At 44.2% G+C, this 7,088-nt stretch overlaps 1 long non-coding RNA gene across 2 annotated transcripts; it reads left to right on the forward strand.

Annotated features, from left to right (window-relative positions):
• Positions 1-605: 605 nt before the first annotated feature.
• Positions 606-6,516, forward strand: LOC140524416 (uncharacterized). Of its 2 annotated transcripts, none has more exons than XR_011973711.1 (4): positions 606-1,757; positions 1,971-2,379; positions 5,831-6,003; positions 6,161-6,516. It is a non-coding gene; the product is annotated as an uncharacterized lncRNA (long non-coding RNA). The 2 variants fall into 2 exon arrangements; XR_011973710.1 differs by having other exon boundaries at positions 610-1,757; positions 2,265-2,379.
• Positions 6,517-7,088: the final 572 nt, after the last annotated feature.

Here is a 7,088-nt window from a genome sequence, read left to right on the forward strand (position 1 = left end):
TGGTGCTCAAAAATTGAGTGACTTCTAAGTGTAGTTTGGGTGTCCATCATGCCAAGTCACAAAGCAAAGTTTCCAGGGGACAGTGGCCAGTTCTGAAAGACTCTGGATATCTGAAAGGCCATCGGCTCAATGTCTGGTTCCCCACTTGGAAGGCTGAGCTCTAGGATCAGAGTGTGTGTGTGTGTGTGTGTGTAAACAGGGGGAATGACCACACAGCATTACAAATGACTTCCCTTCTCTAGGCCTGAACTTTTGTGTAGATATAATAAGGAAGTGGGGTCAAATCATCTCTTTTTAAAAACATTCCATTTTTATTTTAAGATTTGCATTCTCACCTTTCCATCCCCCCTTCCATTCTACCTCCTCCACTGAAAAGCAAAGAAAACAAAATTCCTGTTACAAACATAACCAAGCAAAAAAGAAATCTCCCTGTTGGCCAAGTAAATCTTCTCTCTGAGTCCACTGTAATATTGTCTATAAACCACCTTCACCTGGGATGATATATGATAAAAGACAGTATTTGTGATGTAACACAAACCCTGATGACCTAGTATACTGCTGTCACTCCTACACACACACACACACACACACACACACACGCATACACAAATTCCTTTCCTCCCCTGCACCCCAACCAGTTTACATCACAATAGAGCCAGGGAATTTTCTGGGAGTCACTGGTCAGTGACCTCTTCTAGCCACAACAAAACCTAAGCTGCCTTTACCTTCTAGAGTAGGGAGGCTTGGGAACTTGTATGAACAACGCCCAGTAAAATGAGCAGAGCCAGGAGTATGCGGTAACAGCAGATATGAAAAGACTAACAACTGTGAAAGATTTAGGAACTCCCACCAACACAAATGACCAATTACAGTTCCAGAGGATTCATGATGAAAGATGCTGCCCACCTCTAGCAGGGTGATGGACTAGGAAGGAAGATTTACTTGGCCAACGGGGAGATTTTTTGTTTCATCCACCGCTCCCTTAAGAGCGGTTCCAACCTTATCACTCTGGAGGATTGGGAGGAGGGGGTGTGTGGTGAAAGTGGTCCAGAGGGCATCTCCCTGCAATCCTTAGCAATGTAACTTTTTGAAACTAAGAATAACCTTTATATGTTGTAGAGGTCTGGATGACTATGATGTTTCCAAAGTAAGAGTTGATCAGTGGCCTAAGGTGACTCAGTTCTGCTCCCTTCCTCACCTCAAGCTCTATACAATTCATCAAGCAGTTCCTAAGCTTTACCTTGTTCCCCAAACTGTGTCAGGTTCTGAGAATACACAGGAAAACATGAAAACCTCTGGCTTGCAGGTCCTTTCATTCTATCTGGGGGAAGAAGGAGAGAAAGTGGGGCAAGTATACAGATAATTCAACACAAGGTGTATTTGTGGACCCATGGCCTGTAGGCTAAACCCTAACTGCATGCCTGGAGCACCTTCTCCCATCATCTGGGCTCAAGTGGACCCAGTTAAGTCTGGAAAGAGGCTGGTCTCTAGAGAAGTCAGGCTCCCCGCCCCCATAAGAAATGATGACGATGATTTCAGAGAAATGTGAAAAGACTTTTATGAACTGATGCCAAGTGAAGCAAATAGAACCAGGAAAACAATTTATGTAGTATCAACAATATTGTAAAGATAATCAACTATGAAAGCCGTAGTAACTCTGGTCAACACAATGTGGTTAGGGTTAGGGTTAGGCTTCATGATGAAACCTGCTGTCTACCTCCAGAGAGAGGGCTGATGGATTCAGACTGCATATATGTGTATGTATATATATGTGTGTATATGTATATGTATGTATATATGTATATGTATGTATGTATGTGTATGTATGTATATATGTATATGTATACACACACACACACATATATATACAGAGAGAGAGAGAGAGAGAGAGAGAGAGAGAGAGAAAGAATGTGTATGCATATTTGTAATAGGTTTTATTTTTCTTGCCTTCTCAATGGATGGGGGAGAAGGAAGGAGGGAGAGAATTCAGAACTGAAAACAAAATTGATTTTAAGATAAAAAGAACTCTTCTGAGGTCCTTGCTGGAAGAGGGATGCCAGGTCTGTCCCAAGGTCAGATACAACAGTGTCTGGCAAGCTTGAAGCCCGGGTGAATGACAGAATGGTAAGCCCTTTCAGAGCACCAGAGATGGCAGGAAAGGGAGCTGGTTTGGAAGGGAAGAGGAAAATGTCTGTTTTAGACTTCAGATTCCCTGTCCTGGTTTACCTCTTCTGAGCCTGTGCTCCCAAATTCACAATCATCAGGGGCTGGGAAATGCAGATTATTTGATAGCAAGAAGACTGGAAGAAAGTTGACTACTTTGAAGAACTCAGATCTCATCCCAGACTTCTTTAAAGCCCACATTTTATCCAAAAAAAGGTAAGGCCTATCTATTACATCCTTGTTGAATTTAGAAATGCAATTTATTCCGGTATTTTAGTATAACTCTCCAAGAGAGATAAAAAAAGTAAGTTGGTATAGTGAATCACAGAGCTCTAGCTAGAGTGGGGTGATTGGAGCTGAGGACATTAACAATCCTTTAGAAGGCAGAAATAACAGATAGGCTGGGCTGATAACATACATCTGGGTGGGAAGGCATGCTTCCTTGTGGAGGTTCTCCTTTTGCCTACTGTGCCATAGGAAGATGCCTCATCCTATGCCTCCTCCTATGAACTGAGAGATATGGCAGTGCCATGGGGGAATGCACTGGACTTTCCATGGGATGGGTTGACTCTCTTCTGGTGCAGCTTTTCTTTTCTGGAGAAGATTGCTAGCTACCTACCCAGCTGTGGGGATTAAGATTGCCCAATCTACAATAAAGGACAATGAGGCAGAGCTCTAAGTCAATGGTACTTTATTAAAGGGTCAATGGTCCTCTCTAATGAAGTGGATCCCAGATCTTCCTCACAATCCAAGATGCCCCTTCTCCCAGGGCTTTATTTTTACAAGGTTTGATACCATATTTGATACATAAACAAAGTACAGAATCCTATTGGTTTGATAGATCTTGCTTTATGGGTCAAAAAAAATGATGCATCAGATAGAAATAGTAGGGAGGTCTTGAGTTGGGCGACGTATGAGGCATTTTCACTGACTAAGTGGTCATAAGATGGTTACCTACTCATGTTGGACATGAGGGATTGGTCTGGAAGTACAAAAATAAGTTGGAGGGTTTTCCATGTCATTGAGTCAGCTCCGCCATGTTGGGTTTAGTTGCCATAACAAGAAACAACAAGGGTGGAGGGCCTCTACTTATATTCCTATGATTAAGCCAAGTGAACTTAGAATCTGTAGCTAAGAGCTCTGGGGCCTCATATACAGAACTCATAATCACTACACCTATGGAACCATATCAAATTGGTTAATACTGATTGGAATAGAGTGGTAGTCCAAAGGAATTATTTCTCACACAACCAGCTGAGGAGTCTAATGCATGAAACCTACCCCTGGCACAAAGCCTTCCTGAGTCCACCCATGGGGGTTGGTATTCTGAAGTCTCTTCACTAACAGGGCCTTGGGTTCTGAGGTCTAAGGTCATTCTCAGGATCTCCTCTTGTCCTCCCCTGGCCCCAGCTGAATTTTTCCTTTAAAAAGTTGATTTAATGGTATTTGTTCCAAATACCAGGATCACTCACTGAATTCAGAAGTCCAGAACCAGAGATGGGAGAGAAAGCACAAAACCTTGCATTTCAGTTCCTCAGCTAACTAGTCAGTGAACTTGGTGGACAAAGCACTGTCAGGAAGGCCTTTCCTAAGCTATGTGGCTGAGGGTGAACCACTGCTTCTCTTACAGAGGTAGCCCGGGGTTAAAGATTAAAATATATGGCCTCCGTACCCAAACCACCTGGGTTCAAATCGTACCTCTGACCCATATAGTCTGCGGCACCCTGGGCAAGTAATTTCATTTTTCTGTGCTGTAGGCAGGGAATCTTAACCTGGGGTCCATGAACTTTAAAAAATATGTATATTTTGGTCATTGTATTTCAAGATGATTGATTTCCTTTGTACCTTTATGTATTTTATGCCTTTAAAAAATTATTCTGAGAAGCAGGTCCTTGGTCTTCCCCAGACTGATTCCCCAAGGGGCTAGGACATGAAAAAGGCTAAGAACCCTTGCTCCAAGACTATAGATTGCAGAGGTGCCAACCTGCATTGGTAGAGGGTGTTTCCTCACCTGGGAATCCCTCTATCAAAGAAACACCAGGTTCAGGCTGTATCTCCCATCTCTGGTAGTATCAACTTCACTAGTTACTGAGGAGAAACACATGAGGTAATGTAAAGTACTTTGCCATCCTTAAAGTCTCTATAAATCATGGGTTATAATTATGAAGATGTACTCTATGTCCTTAAGGATTTTGAAATCTAGTAAATGTGATGTACTAAATGATCAAAATGTTATAAGAATGTTGTCTCACATATCTGTCAAAGAACATAATGTATGCCGTGCAACCATCTAGATATAAATCTTCAAGACCAGACACTCCCCATTCCAGGCCTTCCACCTTGGGTGTTGCTTATTAGATCCTTCAGGGGAGAGTCTATCTTTTTGACTTTCCTTTAGTACTGTGACTGGTATGCAGTAGGAGATTGACAAATACTTCTTGACTTAACTGTAGATGAGACAGCTCTTCTTCTTAGCCTCCTGTCTGCCCATAAGGTCCAAGGCTTTGGGGCTGAGGATGCAAAGGAAGAAAACGCAGGTTTAGAAAAGTGAAAGTGATATGTAGACGACCATGTTTGAGATCTGAACCCAGGCTTCAACTCCAGTCTTACTATGCCCCTAATTCTGCTATGCTCTCTTTTCCATGCAAAGAGAAAAATAGCTATTATTCTATGCCCAGGGTAGAGAAGATGCCCTTTGAATGGATGAATAAATGTGACATTTTACTGTTTGTTTGGGGGCCTGCAATTTCATCAGGCCTGGGGAAATTCTCTCTCCATGCAAGTTAGCAATGACTTGGTAACTTAAAATCTTAGAAAATTTCTTAGGGCTGCCTCCCTGGTATGGGCAGTGATCTCTGAAATAAGGGGACTAGTCTGGACTGGATGACCTCAACAGTCTTTTCTAACACTCATGTTTCATGAGCCTATGACCCATCCTTCTGGCTTAGAGTGCAATGGATAATTCAGGGTGGTACAGACTGGAAGACAAATGGACGGTGGGATAGCACATTCTGGAAACAAGCAGCATATTGTTGGGGAAACCAGTGAGAGTTTGTTGCCTAGAAGGAATCCACTTTTCCATAGTTCTTCAGGGTAGTAATACTGGGTTTACTCATAGTCCTTTGAAATAAGGTCAAATTCTCTCAAAGCACCACCAAATGAGGCAAGTCTAGACTCTGATTTGGGGCAGTTAGGTATCTGGAGTAAATAGAACTCTGAGCCTGGAGTCAGGAAGACCTGCATTCAAATCCAGGCTCGGACACTCATTTAGCTGTGTGACCCTGGGCAAGTCACTTCACCCTGTTTGCCTCAGTTTCCTCATCTGAAAAAAAAATGAGCTGGAGAGGGAAATGGCAAACTACTCCAGAATTTCTACTAAGAAAATGGGGTCATGAAGAATACTGGTTCCATAGGTCCCTTTCGGCTCAGATGTACTATGTTTAAAGTCCTGTCTCACCCATCTCAACTCCTACATTCCACATTCTATTTTCTGAAGTTTCAGCTCTGGAATCCTGTAATTCTAAGTGTTTTGTAACCCCAGAACTAAGCTTCTGATTACAGCTATTAGAGTGGCCTCCACCTTTCTTTTCCATTTCTCTTCTCTTTCAAACCTCAGCCTTCCTGGAACCCTGTCCTACACCCTGACCTCCCTCTCTGTCCTCCCCAGCCCCTCCCATCAGTAGAAGACAACATGAACCTGTCCCAGTGTCTACTCCCTCTTCCTCCTGAAGCTCATAAGACTGTCGAGAACCTGGAAGTGTGTTGGAGGCCACCGAGTCCAGGAATTCTGAACCTCGTCTGTGCTATGGACCTCTGAGCCATCTGCTGAAGAGACATCTGGTCTGTCCTTTCCAGAAGTAGTGTTTTTAAATGCATAAAATGAAATAATAGATAGAAATACAAAGGAAATCAAAAGTTAGTGAAAATGAGAATGTTTCCCCCTTGAAATCCATCCATTGCCTCTGGTTGATTTAGTTCAAATGCCTTTATTTTACAGATTGGGAAGCAGAGTCTCAGCCCTGGGCCACCATGATGGCAAGGCACTGCTTTCAGCTTTGTTCCTCTACACCTCCTCCAAGACGCCAAGACAACTTCAGCTCATTCTCTATCTGGCCAGACAGCACAGTCCCCTGCCCCTCCCACTCCCCTCATCTCCGCCCCTGGGGTGGGTAGGTTTTGATGATGATAACAGAGGTCGGTCTGCAGCTCCTCCCTTTTAAACGAAAAGTTTACTTGAGGGCAGAGACCTGGAGTGATCCCTGCTGCCTGGGTCTTCTAGCGGTGATATGCAAACCAAATGTTAACAGTCATGCCAAAATGGCTCCTTCCTAAAGTTGTTCCTCATCTCCTTTCCCCTGGCTGTGTGCTTCTCTTCCTGTTCTTGCCACAGCCTGGGGGTGCAGGGGGGAGGGGAGGATGTGCTGGTAAGGTCAGTTCCCCTATGCAGGGACCTCTTCAGAGTCAGGCCACCATGGAGGAGGACAGTCTGGGAGTGGAGAGCTGGGGGCCACGGGGGTGGGGGTGGGGGTGGGGGTGGGGGTGGCAAACGGGCTCAAACTGTCTGCTTTTGTGAGTTGCCTGTGCCTTCTGAGAAACTGATCTTAAAAAGGGAGAGGGAGAGACCTCAGGAGGTGCAGGGTGGCTGGTCCACCCTGTTTAATGCCAATTCCACCTTCCTGATGCCCGAGGAAGTCTGAAAGCTCAGGCTGAGAAAGTTTCCCATAGACCTGCCCATTTCCTGGCTGTTGGGACAACTGAAGATAGTATACATTAGGTCAGATTGCTAGCCTGAGGCTCAGATGCCGGAGTTTTGACTCTGTAAAATGAGGAGGCTGGACCTCGTAGGTCTACCTTAGCTTCTTTGTTCTAATACCCCTTAGATTTCTGACATTCCCCGTTCTAAGGGTTCCCCTTGTTCTGACATT

Source organism: Notamacropus eugenii, chromosome 2, assembly GCF_028372415.1.
Source record: "Notamacropus eugenii isolate mMacEug1 chromosome 2, mMacEug1.pri_v2, whole genome shotgun sequence".
NCBI lineage: Eukaryota > Metazoa > Chordata > Mammalia > Diprotodontia > Macropodidae > Notamacropus > Notamacropus eugenii.